We start from the raw sequence: 15351 nt of genomic DNA on the forward strand, positions 1-15351 counted from the left end.
GTAATCATCTACAGAAGCCTGCATTCCATGCTTCTTTTTTCCCTCACAGCTTCCAGCTCTTTAGCCAATCAGCAAGCTGGCAATTTAGGCTCTAATGGCCTGCAGAGACTGCATTCCAAGCTACTCTTTGTGACTTGTGCACACTGGTCACTAGAGAAGGATACCTGGATGGCTGGGTCACAGGTTTCGCTTTTCTTGCTGTGCACAAACCCTCATAACATTGGAGCCCTTATCATTGGGCTATATTGTAAGCTGTGTGGCCTCTCTCTCGTTAGACGCTCTCACCTTCAGCTCAGGACAATCTACCTCGCAATTATTGCAAAGTGGTGCCCTTTAGAGAGTCCACTTTTAGTAAGGGAGACTGTCGCTCCTAAAACCCAACGCATAAATAACTAGAGTTCAGTACATCGTGCAGTCAAAAGGCCTTCCTAGCAGCCGCTGCCATTGGGTTTCGCCAGGGGCTCCTTGTCCAACTTGGAATGGATGAGCATATCGGCGCATTACCACATGAAATGTATATTGTTCTAACACATGGGGATCAGGCAGGACATGGGAGCATCCCAACAAGAGTCCCTTTACCTGAGAATGGTGCACTGAACACATGACCGATTCCATAGGCTCCCACTGTCCGCACATCCAAGTAGCGCGCTTTGCAATTGTTATAATGTGCTGCTTAATGCACGCCCAGCAAGTTATGAATTCCATACCTCAGGTCCCCCTTATACGAATGCGTTGGAAACTCCATAACGAGGCAGAGGTGCATGGATGAGAAGCCACACCTGCTGGGCGGAGAACCAGAAGAACGTCGGTAGACATGAAGAAAGGGGTCTGCGAGCCGCAGAGTGGTAAAATGCCCTAGAGCAGGAGAGAAACGGAAGATTGCCAGAAAGACCACAGAAATAGCTCGAAGCACAGGACCAGCACATACTGAGTGTTGAGAGGCAAGGCCTGCATGCTGACAATTGAAGGACTATTCCCTCGAGCCACACACTGAGTGTTGAAAGGAAAGGCCTGCATGCTGACACTAGAAGGAATATTCCCTAGAGCTGCATACTGACTGTTGAGAGGAAATGCTGGAACCTGAAGGGATATTTCCTAGAGCTGCATACTGAGTGTTGAGAGGAAAGGCCTGCATGCTGACACTTGAAGGACTATTCCCTCGAGCCACACACTGAGTGTTGAGAAGAAAGGCCTGCACGCTGACACTTGAAGGAATATTCCCTAGAACTGCATACTGAGTGTTGAGAGGAAAGGCCTGCATGCTGACACTTGAAGGAATACTCCCTAGAGCCACATACTGAGTGTTGAGCCACATGTTGAGGGTTGAGAGGAAAAGCCTGCATGCTGACAATTGAAGGAATATTCCCTAGAGCTGCATACTGAATATTGAGAGGAAAGGCCTGCATGCTGACACTTGACGGAATATTCCCTAGAGCCGCACACTGAGTGTTGAGAGGAAAGGCCTGCATGCTGACACTTGAAGGACTATTACCTCGAGCCACACACTGAGTGTTGAGAAGAAAGGCCTGCATGCTGACACTTGACGGAATATTCCCTAGAGCCGCACACTGAGTGTTGAGAGGAAAGGCCTGCATGCTGACACTAGAAGGAATATTCCCTAGAGCTGCATACTGACTGTTGAGAGGAAATGCTGGAACCTGAAGGGATATTTCCTAGAGCTGCATACTGAGTGTTGAGAGGAAAGGCCTGCATGCTGACACTTGAAGGACTATTCCCTCGAGCCACACACTGAGTGTTGAGAAGAAAGGCCTGCACGCTGACACTTGAAGGAATATTCCCTAGAACTGCATACTGAGTGTTGAGAGGAAAGGCCTGCATGCTGACACTTGAAGGAATACTCCCTAGAGCCACATACTGAGTGTTGAGCCACATGTTGAGGGTTGAGAGGAAAAGCCTGCATGCTGACAATTGAAGGAATATTCCCTAGAGCTGCATACTGAATATTGAGAGGAAAGGCCTGCATGCTGACACTTGACGGAATATTCCCTAGAGCCGCACACTGAGTGTTGAGAGGAAAGGCCTGCATGCTGACACTTGAAGGACTATTACCTCGAGCCACACACTGAGTGTTGAGAAGAAAGGCCTGCATGCTGACACTTGACGGAATATTCCCTAGAGCCGCACACTGAGTGTTGAGAGGAAAGGCCTGCACGCTGACACTTGAAGGAATATTCCCTACAGCCGCATACTGAGTGTTGAGAGGAAAAGGCTGCATGCTGACACCTGAAGGAATATTCCCTTGAGCCACATGCTGAGTACTGAGAGGAATGTCCTGCTTGCTGACACTTGAAGGAATATTCCCTAGAGCCTCATACTGAGTGTTTTGAGGAAAGACCGGCATGCTGACACTTGAAGGACTATTCCTTCGAGCCACATACTGAGTGTTGAGCCACATGCTGAGGGTTGAGAGGAAATGGCTGCATGCATACTGAGTGTTGAGAGGAAATGCTGAAACCTGAAGGAATATTCCCTAGAGCTACATACTGAGTGTTTAGAGGAAAGGCCTGCATGCTGACACTTGAAGGACTATTCCCTCGAGCCACATACTGAGTGTTGAGCCACATGCTGAGGGTTGAGAGGAAAAGCCTGCATGCTGACAATTGAATGAATATTCCCTAGAGCTGCATACTGAGTGTTGAGAGGAAAGGCCTGCATGCTGACACTTGAAGGAATATTCCCTAGAGCCACCTGCTGAGTATTGAGAGGAAAGGCCTGCACGCTAATACTTGAAAGAATATTCCCTAGAGCTGTATACTCAGTGTTGAGAGGAAAGGCCTGCATAGTGACACTTGAAGGACTAGTCCCTCGAGCCACACACTGAGTGTTGAGAAGAAAGGCATCCATGCTGACACTTGAAGGAATATTCCCTAGAGCCGCACACTGAGTGTTGAGAAGAAAGGACTGCATGCTGACACTTGAAGGAATATTCCCTAGAGCCGCACACTGAGTGTTGAGAGGCAAGGCCTGCACGCTGACACATGAAGGAATATTCCATAGAGCCGCATACTGAGTGTTGAGAGGAAAGGCCTGCATACTGACACTTGAAGGAATATTCCCTGGAGCCACATACTGAGTACTGAGAGGAAAGTCCTGCTTGCTGACACTTGAAGGAATATTCCCTAGAGCCTCATACTGAGTGTTTTGAGGAAAGACCGGCATGCTGACACTTGAAGGAATATTCCCTCAAGCCACATACTGAGTGTTGAGCCACATGCTGCGGGTTGAGAGGAAATGGCTGCATGCTAACACTTGAAGGAATATTCCCTCGAGCCACATGCTGAGTGTTGAGCCACATGCTGAGTGTTGAGAGGAAAGAGCTGCATGCTGACAGTTGAAGGACTATTCCCTAGAGCCACATACTGAGTGTTGAGCCACATGCCGAGTATCGAGAGGAAAGGCCTGCATGCTGACACTTGTGGGATTAGTTTCTAGAGCCGGTAAAATAATTATTTATAGAAAAGCGCTACATGCTATAAGTTGAAGGGATAGTTCCTAGAGGCACTTGCTAACTGAGCAGTGAGAGGAAATGGCTGCATGATGGAACTTGTGGGAATACTTGCTAGGGACACTGAGGGAAAAGGGCTGCATGCTGGAACTTGGGAATACTTTCTATGGACACTGAGGGAAAATGGCTGCATGCTGGAACTTGTGGGAATACTTCCTAGGGACACTGAGGGAAACGGGCTGCATGCTGGAACTTGTGGGAATACTTCCTAGGGACACTGAGGGAAACAGGCTGCCTGCTGGAACTTGTGGGAATACTTCCCAGGGACACTGAGGGAAAAGGGCTGCATGCTGGAACTTGTGGGAATACTTCCTAGGGACACTGAGGGAAACGGGCTGCATGCTGGAACTTGTGGGAATACTTCCTAGGGACACTCAGGGGAAAGGCTGCATGCTGGAACTTGTGGGAATACTTCCCAGGGACACTGAGGGAAAAGGGCTGCATGCTGAAACTTGTCAGAATACTTCCTAGGGACACTGAGGGAAATGGGCTGCATGCTGGAACGTGAAGGGATAGTTCCCAGAGCCACTTGCTTACTGAGCAGTGAGAGGAAATGGCTGCCTGCTGGAACTTGTGGTAATACTTCCTAGGGACACTCAGGGGAAAAGGCGGCATGCTGGAATTTACGGGAATACTTCCTAGGGACACTGGGAGGAAAAGGCTGCATGATGGAACTTGTGGGAATACTTTCTAGGAGCACTGAGGGAAAAGGGATGCATGCTGGAACTTGTGCAAATACTTCCTGGGGACACTGAGAGGAAATGGCTACATGCTGGAACCTGCAGGGATAGTTCCCAGAGCCACTTGCTTACTGAGCAGTGAGAGGAAATGGCTGCATGCAGGAACTTGTGGGAATACTTCCCAGGGACACTGAGAGGAAAAGGCTGCATGCTGGAACTTGTGGGAATACTTCCTAGGGACACTGAGTGGAAAAGGCTGCATGCTGGAACTTCAGGGAATAGTTTCTGGAGTCGTTGAAACACCAATCGCTGGATGATGAAAACAAATGCTGAAATGCTGAATTGTAGCTCCTTGAGCCACAACAAAACTGAGCATTGAAAGTAAAGCACTGCATGCTGGAACTTGTGGGAATACCTTCTAGGGACTCTGAGGGGAAAGCACTGCATGCTGAAACTGGAAGAAAAGAAAGTGAGTACTTTTAAGAACATGGAGAAAACACTACGACAAACAAGACAAGATCACCTACCAAAAAACAGAACTGTCACTAAAAGGCAGAAATCTTTAAATCAAAGAAACACTACTGTTCTGAATTAATCAACAATGCACCCTGTCCCCAGAGACAGAACTCTACCGAATCATTGAGTTGAAATACCCCGATTTCTGCAGCATAGTTCCCTCACCTTCCCAAACATTATGTGACGATTTCACCAACCATTTCAGAAGCAAAATACTAAACGTACAGCAAACCATCCCACACCTACAACGCTTCAAACAGCTTTAAACCAATATCTGAACAAGAGTTTAAGAAAATGGTAAACCCAGCAACAAAGTTGGATCTCCAATCGATCCCTGTCCCCTGAGCATCTACAAAGAGATCTTGATCGAAGAAACACCAGCTCTCTACATTCGCTAATTAACTTCTCTCTATAAACAGGAATTGTACCAAGAGCATTAAAAACTGTATACGTCAAACCACTTCTTAAAGACACTGCGGGAGACTCCGAAGACCCCTCCAAATTCCATCCTATCTTAAAGATACCTACTCCAGTCAAAATTCTAGAGAGTTATGAAATCTACCAGAGCACCAAAATCTTGTACCATGTGGAATCTAATCATTGACTTGACTCAAATCGGCTTCAGAACTTTGAGGCACTGAATTGGCATGTGTTTCCATTGGGGAAAACCTCATGCGCACAGCAGACGACAACATTACATCAGCAGGAAGACTTGAAGAAACTGGACCCCATAAGACAACTCTACAATGGATGATATCTTTCCTAACAGAGAGAACTGAAATCACCTGGCTCCCACCCTTCAGTTCAAACCCATGACTGATTACCCATGGAGTTACCCAGGGATCGACTCTTTTGCCGCACCTTTCCAACACCTACATGACCCCGATGAAGATCATAAAATCTTATGTCCTCACATTACCACTATGCAGTTGACACACACATCATATACAACTTAACTGATGACGGAAACTCCAGCACCCCCCTCAGCAACAGCCTCACACAAATAAATGAATGGATGACTGAGAACTACCTAAAGTCAACCCAGGCAAAACAGAAATAATGATACTCTCGCTCACACCTTACCTGAGACACCTCTCCCAGGGCCTTTGGAAATGGGTAACTGGCATAAACCATCTAAAGTGATCAGGAACCCAGCCATTATAATGGACCACGGGCTCACACTCAAAGCCAAGTCAATGCAATAGTCAAAGAGGGCTTCCACCATCTCCACTCTTTCTGGAACATTATACCACCCTCTCTTTCGCACATAGGGCTGGCCATCATCTCTGTGATTCTTTCAAGAATTGACTACGCAAAAACATATACATAGGTATGCCAGACTACCTTGAAAAAAAACTTCAACTGATACAAAAGACAGCAGCTAGACTACTACTCAGGCTCAACGGGAGTGAACACAACACTGACACTCGGAGCACTCCACTGACTACCAATAAAAAAAGAATCCAGTTTAAGGCACTCTGCATGTCTCACAAAGGACTTGAAGGTCAAGGAGCAGAATTTGTCCAAAGTGAAATCTCACTCTACCAACCAACCAGAGACTGCAGGTCAAGAAACAACAGAATTTATAAATCTGAAGATTTTCCAAAGATATGGAGGCTCTGCTTTCTCCACTCTGGAACTCCTGGAAATTGGAACAAGTCTAAAAACATGGTTCTTCAATGCTTAACAAATGTTAACCTCCACACATCAAACAGCTAATGTGACGCTCCACAATAGCTTGACCACCATGTGCAAACAAAATCTAAGGGATGCTATACCAGCTGCAGACCTTCCATGTAGAACACAGCACAATGCTTTCAGAAAATCAATACAGGTCTGTAGACACCACGCTAAGGTGCTGCTAAAACCATAAGGAAACACTTTCCCTTCCTCTGAGAATATCAAAAACTCAGCTCAAGACAGCTTCACGCGCCAACCACTAAAAGCCAGACACCTCATCTCAATGCAACCCCTGGCAAAACCAATACATGGAAAGCACTACGGACACCCCAAGGACTCTCCCCACATTTAACCAACCCTCAATTATTCTTCACCTTACTCGGCACACCCAAATGAAAACCGGCCACTTGCACACTTTATAATAAAAATGCCCTCTCCCCAAACTTCGAATATCTCAAATGTACACCTCCAACTACAAGCAACATTCTCAGACCCTGGCCAACACATGTCCATTCTATAGGCAGAAGTTTACCCATCTGTATACAAGGCATTCAATGCCTTTTACACTCCTTAACTTGAAAGCTTGCAAGCATGCAGAGCTCAGGGTACTTCTGGTCTGCCACATCGCCACAAACGCATTGCGGTCTTGCTTTTCCCTCTCCTCCCTGCTATCCAAACTATGCAAACCCACCCACTCTTTTCCAGATCTGCCAGAGATCTGGGAGACCATGCAAATGCTAGTGTTGCATCGGTGCAAATCCTAGTAACATAGCATAACTTGAGGGAATACTTCCTCGAGCCACCAAGAAACTGAGCATTGAGAGGGCGCAGCTCAATTCCTGAATTTGGGTGACTAATTTGTGGAGTGTTTGAGAAACTGAACATTGAGGGGGAAAGGGTGGATGTGGAAACTTGTAGAAATAGTTGCTGGAGCAGTTGAAAGACTGAATATTCAGAAAAAGGTGTTGTATGCTGGCACTTGTAGGAGGCATTCATAGAGTGACTGAGGAACTGAGCATTGAGGTAAAATAGCTGCATGCTGGAACCTGAAGACAGAGTTCCTTAAGCCATGGAGAAAGTGAATGACCAGATTAACGTTGCGCATTGGAACTGTATGTTAAGGTTCCCAAGGACACTTAAAGATCCTACTGAGATAAGGGGATCCAGTTTATGTTTTATACAAAAGGGTGCCTGGTTACGTCCCTGCTCTACCCAGGTGGGTGAACATTTATATAGTACAATTGAGCAAGGTCATAGCAACCGATGGCAAACAAGGGGGGGAACACTCCTCCTGACAGTCAAGCTACATATAAAAGGTGGCAATGACTACTGCGTGTGATTCAAATTGAATGCATCAGATCATATGTTACATATAGATAGTGAAAAACACATAGGACATTCAATAAAATATATACAATGTACATAAAACAATATACAAATACATGTGCTAAAAGGACTCCTTTTGGACAAGTTTAGTAGCAATTACAGTCTTTATGATCCCTTGTGGAGAATACCATGGGGAGAGTAATGCAATTGCAGTGCATTAAATATTTAATGAGTGGAGATGATGTGACATGGAAAAAGGTCTATGCAACTGCGTTTCAGCCTCAAAGCAGTTCTTGTGTGGCTGTAACTTGAACGGCCTTCATCAGGACAGAGAAGATTGGTGTAAAGAAAGATCCTATGTGATCGTAATGGGTTTCACGATGGCTAACATACTGGTTATTCAAATCATCATATAATGGCCAGTTGGCTTGTTCCGGAATAGGTCACATGCGTGATTGATCGTGGCATTCAAAAAATGACTGAAGCTCCTGCGAAGACAGAGACAGTGGAATTAAGTTGATAGTCGAAATTCAACCATTAGACTGGCATAATAGATGTTTAGTCCAGGAACCGGTGGGATGCGATAATGAACCTCCCGTCTGTGAAACTCACCATCGCGCCCTGCCCGTTCCTGGACTAAACATCTATATGCCAGTTATGTGATCTAAAACATCTATTATGCCATCTATTATGTGAGTGGACTCACTACTAGATTTTACGTCAGGGTTCCTCATAGGGCTACCCTCAAAGTACAGAAGCTGTACCCACTAGAAGAGGGGCCTGCAACCTTACACTGTCCAGAGGTTTTGGACTACAACTACCATCAGCCCTAGCCAGCATAGTCAATGGTGAGGGATCATGGGAGTCATAGTCCAAAACTCCTGGAGGGCTGAAGGTTACAGACGCTAGTTCACAAAAGGCTGCCTCTAACCAAAGCACGCGAAGTACAGAAGGCTGTACCACCTAGAATCTTAGAAAGGCTGCACCACCTGGAATCTTAGAAAGGCTGCCGCAGCAAATGCACAGGCTGCCATGCAAGGAAGTTAACACTGGGAAAACAGGGTACCTGATATGCCGTGACCCGGACAGTCTTAGGTCCCACTGGTGGGAAACATGGTATGTGTGTGTGTGATGAGGTCTCAGATGAGGACTGATGAGGGAAAGGGCTGGGAAAACCACTCTAAAAACAGTGAAAGTTCTATGCCATCAGCCTTTCCCCACATGGAAATGTAATCTGTAAAATGTTACTGGGCTTGGAATTCCATGCTCATTTTCCAAAACCCACGTTTGGAAAATCGTTTACTTTTAAACTGGGCAGCGAATCCCACCCCCTGCTGCAGCCGCTTTCATTTATTTATCTGCAAGCAGAAGAGCGCTGGCGACATGACAAGTTGCACCAACACGAGTCGTAAAATGTTCCCCACCTGCTTTTCTGAACTCCAGCAGAACCCCGCATCTTCCTTTCAGTTCCTGCTGATGGGAAAATGGCCACTATAGATCCCATCCGAAAAGGCTTTGAACACAAGAGGCACGGAATTGCCTTTTCAGCTTTTCCGTATATTTAATTACATTTTTCTTCAGCGCAAGGGACAATTTATGTCCATCTGCTTTAATCCCCTTTGAGACGCCCGTCTAAGGCACATCTCACGGACAAGTGCATGTTTGGCATGGCTGACATTTCTTTTTTGATAATGTTTTCAATATAAACTCTGTTTAGAAGAGACAGTGTTCTACTTTGATAGTGTGAATAATCAACTTCCGTTGCACCAGTGGTCCAAAGATGAATATCGTTTTCTAAACCATCAAGCAGTCCCACACCTCTAGTACACCAGAAGGGACCCGAACAGATTGGAAACACAAGTAAATTACAAACCTCCTTGTCCAATTTTGGTAACGTGGACGGAACGGTAGGCTTATCTCCACAAGATCGTAGATCGTTGGTTAGTTACAACACAGCGAAAATACAATTATTACCCAATGATAAAAGGGACTGTCCAGTCAAGGTTGTATAAAAATATCTACTTTATTATAAGAGACAGTTCACCACACTACAAAATACAGCACACCCTGTAAAGGAGCACAGAGGACAGACAGTTACACGAAGGAAAGGGATGCACCCTGGATACTGACAATAGCGTAGTAGGTAAAGCATTCAGTCTTAACTGTTCAAGGTTATTTGGTTTTAGCACCAAGGGAGAAAGGGGTTGTAAGTGTCACTAGGGGCCTTCAGAGAAGGACCAGTGAGACAGAACCACAATGTACCTGGTGCTTGAGATGATCTTGAAGTTCTACAGCATCGAGTCGGTTCCAGGATGCTTTGCAGCTCCTGCAACAGAGTTCAAGACAGGAGACAGCTGCAGGTATGAGGCGGCAGGCAGGTCGGCAAGCGAGGCTGGACGGATGGCTGCAGGCTGGCCTATACGGCAGCTCAGGGTCAAGAATCGCTGTCTCTGTGCTGATTGGCGGATCTGGCACGCTGGTCGAGGCGTCTCAGACAGCTTTACTGCAGCGTGACAACAGTAGTGGTGCAGCCGGTTGTGGTTCAAGGGTTCGACTGCCTCGAAAATGTCTTTTAAAGATGGACGCTTGTTGATGCTTGTCGTGGCACTCCTAGCTTCTTCGCAGGGCTCGTGTCATCCTTTGAGGCGGACGGCCCAAAACTGAAGAGAATGTTTGCAGGCAACGGCCTTGTCCTTTGTTCAGAGACTCCCTGGCACATTCCACCTAGGAAGCTTGCTGGCAGAACCTAGCAGGGAATGCTGTGTGCTGGCTGGGTACTGATTCTGGAGCTGCTGGGTGGGTCCTATGAGTCTGGTATCTCCCTATGTTCCCTGGGAGAGGTTTAGGGGGGAGATCTTGCTTCCCTCTTGGAAATCCTAGCTTTCCTTCACTTGTGGAAGCTGGAAGGCAGACTACACCTTCAGCCAGGGTCCAAATGAGTCTTTCTTCTTACTCCTTTCGAAGTCCTCGGGTGATCTGCCAAAAGAGGGGCTCAGCCCTCTTTTAAAGGCAAATGGGCCCCAGTGACTGGTGCAGGCTAAGCCTACCTTAATCCTGGGTCCCCACCAACAATCTTGTGATATATGTGTGAGTTCATAACCAGAGTGCTTTGCAACGGGAAAGGTTAGGGGTGACAACATGAACTACTAAGTCCCACCCATCTTCCTGTCTGTTGTGGATCAAAGTGTCTATCTGGTTCATTGAGCTCTCTCTGACTCCTGATCAAAGGGCAGGTCTCCCTTGAAGTTTGTGGCAAGAACAGACTTTCTGTCTTCATAAAATCTCATACTTCTTCCCTCTGAAAGGAGGTTCCCTGCAGGGTTTGCCTACTGTAAACAGTTGTCCCAGACATGACATTCACTGCCCTTCATACAGATTGGTGTGAGCTAGCTTCAAATTGACACACTGCATATCAAAGAGGTGTTAGTTTCCTGTCCCTTGTGTTATTTCTGTGACCAAGTCTCTTCACAGGCCTGCTTACATTTAACTCTCATCAGTATGCGCTGCCACCACACAGAACTTAGACAATAGAACAGGGCGGATCCATGGAGCCTTTGATATTTAATTAGGCTGGCCATGGCAGTAGGAAGGTGTTGCCCTGCCCCTTCCTGAGATGCTTTGATATCCTCCTGGCTGTCACATTCCAACTGAATGTGACAGGGAGGACTGTGCCTGTAGGCTGTCTCTCCCCCCCCCCCCACGGAGTACACTTGACTATGTGTTTGTTGTGCGGCGAGCAGGAAAATGTGTGCAGATTAGCCCCACACTTTTTCTGAGGTTGATCTCCCATCGTTCTATTTCTTACAAAATTTAAAAAAAAAGACCAGGTGCACGCACGCTTCCCATGCGGATGGTCAAATTCCTCACAGATAGTTTTAAACTCTACAGTATGTATTTCTCCTGCCCACTTAATAAATTGGTATTTCGAATAAGGACCATATAGAAAATCCTGATGTATTTTACAAGTAAAGTACTAAGTGTTCTCATTGTTAAATGTTTTCTTCTCTGCAGAAGCACACTAGCCCACAACCGTTTTGTGAACAAACTAGGATGACTGAGTAACATAGTGGGGGTCAATTCACAAAGCATTTTTGAAGCTGCCGCTAATTGCACCTGATTCACAAAACAGTTGCAAAGGGCAAATGAACTGAGTCGCAACACCAAAAAATAGGTAGCTGTACGCATGCCTGTGCATGCGTGCGTGCCTTGGTGTGTGAGTCACCAATTGTACAAAGGGCCTCATTCTGCAAATACAGACACAATGGCAACATACTGATCCACTGCCCATTACAGACAGTAATAAAATAGCACCAGCAAAAAACAACCATTACATTCTAGAGTAGGCTTGTTTAGTTTTAGTTTATTTAAGTTTAGTTTTGTTATTTATGTAGCGCCAGAACTAGCCCATAGGCATTAGGGCGGTAACAAAAAGAACAAAAACAATACTGATAGACAAAGGAGAAGGCAAATACACAGCAGAGCGTGAAAAGAACATACAAACAGCAGCCAGACAGGGCATCGATGAGAAGTACATATTGGGCTATCTATTCCATATAAAAGACCTACACAAGATCAATTACCAAGTTCAAATTAGACAGGGCATAAAAAAAATCATTCCACATGCTCAAAAAACACGGACGATTGCTACCACCACAAGTACGCAATCTCTGCCTTTCTGAACAACACTGTCTATTTTAATTCGACAGAGAACATTAAGGTCAGAGGTTCTAATAATCCCTGACCCAGTCTTCTGATGCAGCCATGCCATCACTTTATTTCTCAGTGCTTCCTTTGGTTCGTTCCCTGACTACTTCTCTACGTTGGTGATTATAATGTTTCTTTTGTTCATGACAAACTGTTTCAGCTTCTTATCCTTGATCACAGGCATCTACGGTTTACCGATACACAAGTTACTAATACTACAAGATTTTCTTAGGGAGCCAGCAGGTCGGCGAGAACGTAGGATGCTTGAGTAGGATCTATGGCTTTAATCGGCGGGATAGATGGCAAAACTGGGGGAACAGAACTTACCTCCTGTATATTAGTGGATTTTCCCTCTGATAGACAAGCAATATTCATCGCACGATCAGTCTGACAACAATTATTCATCTTGCCTGAACCAATCTTAGATGTGCTGCTTTCCAATAGTTGTGTATTAGCCACACTTTCAACCAATTCAGCATGGTGGGCAATACATTCTTTCCCACCAATCGCAAGGCCTCTAGCACCACCCTGGGCACTTTGACTATGCTGATCTACCATATCGGATTTCTGATCCATTTGACAACTAGTACCGATCCTATATGGATGGAACTGAACTACAAATGTATCAATGGATTGCACCCATACACAGACATGCACAAAGTTTCTGCACTGGTTTAGCTCCCTTATAATGTTTTCCTTGACATGATGCCGTTTCCCAGGACTAATGTGTTCAAATCGCACCTTTTGCTCACCCCCCATCCCAAGGTAACCCAACAGAGACTGTAAGGGAACCTTCGAATTGACATTCGCTGGCCTTACTTTTGTGAGTTCTTGTAACGAACGCAGGGGGTGGGGGAGTTGGATTTTTGATCATTCTTCTTGACTTCCATTTACTACATCCCCAGTGAAACTAATATTCACTTCCTGATTATCCAAAACCTTCATTCCTGGGTACACATTTAACATTGAGGTGTCCATCGACAGACCAAGTTCCCCCTCCTCACCCGAACAGCTGGCTCTCATGTCCTGGAGTCGCCATCTCCTTCGCGCACTCCTGGCCATAACCTCGGACAAACGCCTCTCACTGGCCATTGGAGAAGCAGATGGATTATCAGGCTCCACAGCGATAGATTTTTCTTTAAAAAAAACCTTTTTTTCCTCCAGTCAAAAAGAGTTGGGCTCAGGGGGAGAAGGAAAAAATGTAGTTGAGGGCCCAGGTGCCCCTTTAGCAGCAGGACGTCTAGTGACAGGCATTCTGAAAGCTTGGAGTCAAAACTTAACTCAGGGATTGTAACCCCACATGAAAAAATACTCACGCGCGGGGTAATCACAGTTAACCCGACATAGCCAGGCGTCCCCCGAGGCAAACTCAAGGGGATATGAAACAGGAAAAGGAAAACAAATCCAAAACAGCCAGCAAAACGGCCTAATGGACAACTTGTTCTAGTGGCAGCTAGTCACAACAACACCCAGTGTCATCAGGTCACCTCCAAACGAGGTGCAGCGGGAGTCAGAGCGGGACAATAAGGCAAAATCGAGACTGACAGCCGGCCATGCTGGTGACCAGCTTGTCACGAGATCCTCCCAAAGCAAGAGGGAAAAACGCTAACTTGCTCGCCCCAATGGCAATCAACAATCATTTTTTAAAAAACACACAGCACAGCGTTAAATCAAAATCATACCAAAAAAGTTGTGCCCACAAAATATACCAACGGCTTACCGCCAGCATCGGGTCCTACAGTTTCCTTCAATGATACAACAATTGGACAGCAATAGGGCAACGCCTAACACAGCTTCATTGCACGACATTCGAGCGTGCGTCCTTCTGTGCGGGGAACAGGAACATCCACTAGACTCTACCCCCGCATCTCAACATACACACAAAAAACATTCAAATCCAAACATTCATACACATCCGACACACATCCGACACCCCCCACCCCCGCATCTCAACATACACACAAAATACATTCAAATCCAAACATTCATACACATCTGACACACCCCCCCATTGCAACATACACACACAAACATAAAGCAAAACAGACCCGACACACAAACACAAACAGACCACTTACCGGAGACGTGCTGGAAGGCAGGTAAGCAGCAGGTAAGCTGGAACGCTGGAATCGTACTACGGCTGGCGTGGTCCAAGGCTGAAATGCCTTCCGGCATCAAGCCTTTTGGACCACGCCAGCCGTAGTGCTGGCCCTCCATTGGTGCAGCACACACGCATTACGTGGCTCATAGGAGCAATGTGGTGCGTGTGTGTGCTGAGCCAATGAGGGCCAGTGTTTTGTCTGGCCCGGAAGACAACAAAGACTTTCCTAATGGAGGGCGGCCCATTAGGAAAGTCTTTGTGCCTCGCGGGCCGGACAAAAGAGCATGGCGGGCCGCAACTAGCCCACGGGCTGTATGTTGTGCACCCATGCACTAGAGGAATGGACCTACTAGCTTGCAGCGGACTGGTCTGTCAAGCCGCAACGACCAAAGTCAGCCGTTTCCGACAGCCATGGCGGCTCGACACCCTGAAGGAAAACAGACCTTTGCATGATAACATGTATGCCATGTGACAACACATGAGAGACACAGTATGCATAGTGGCATTTTGTAACTGGTGAGATTTTATTTTAACCGCCGTTTTTCGATGTCATACTTTTTTGTGAAGGTGATTGTTGCTGGTAATGTTTTACCACTGGCAGTAAATTGGCAGGGAACCAACAGAGTTGTTTTACCAATTAAGCTGTATTTGGCCCTTCTGGAATTGGGGGTACAATCTATCACTAAAGGTGTTTACCACTTATGTACCACTTATCACTGGCAGTATCATTATCACCACCTCCTTAATGAAGCCTTTTGCATCATCAGTCCTTGGCACAAAGGAAAATCGTCCTGCATGGGACCTTGAGTTCATCCCAC

At 46.2% G+C, this 15351-nt stretch overlaps 1 protein-coding gene across 1 annotated transcript in view; it reads left to right on the forward strand.

Moving 5' to 3' along the window:
• Positions 1 to 15351, forward strand: part of ADCY5 (adenylate cyclase 5) — a 1747191-nt gene that overhangs the window by 1578215 nt on the left and 153625 nt on the right. The gene's annotated exons all lie outside the window — the stretch shown is intronic.

The sequence above is a fragment of the Ambystoma mexicanum genome, chromosome 9 (genome assembly GCF_040938575.1).
Source record: "Ambystoma mexicanum isolate Mex_15411 chromosome 9, UKY_AmexF1_1, whole genome shotgun sequence".
Taxonomy (NCBI): Eukaryota; Metazoa; Chordata; class Amphibia; order Caudata; family Ambystomatidae; genus Ambystoma; species Ambystoma mexicanum.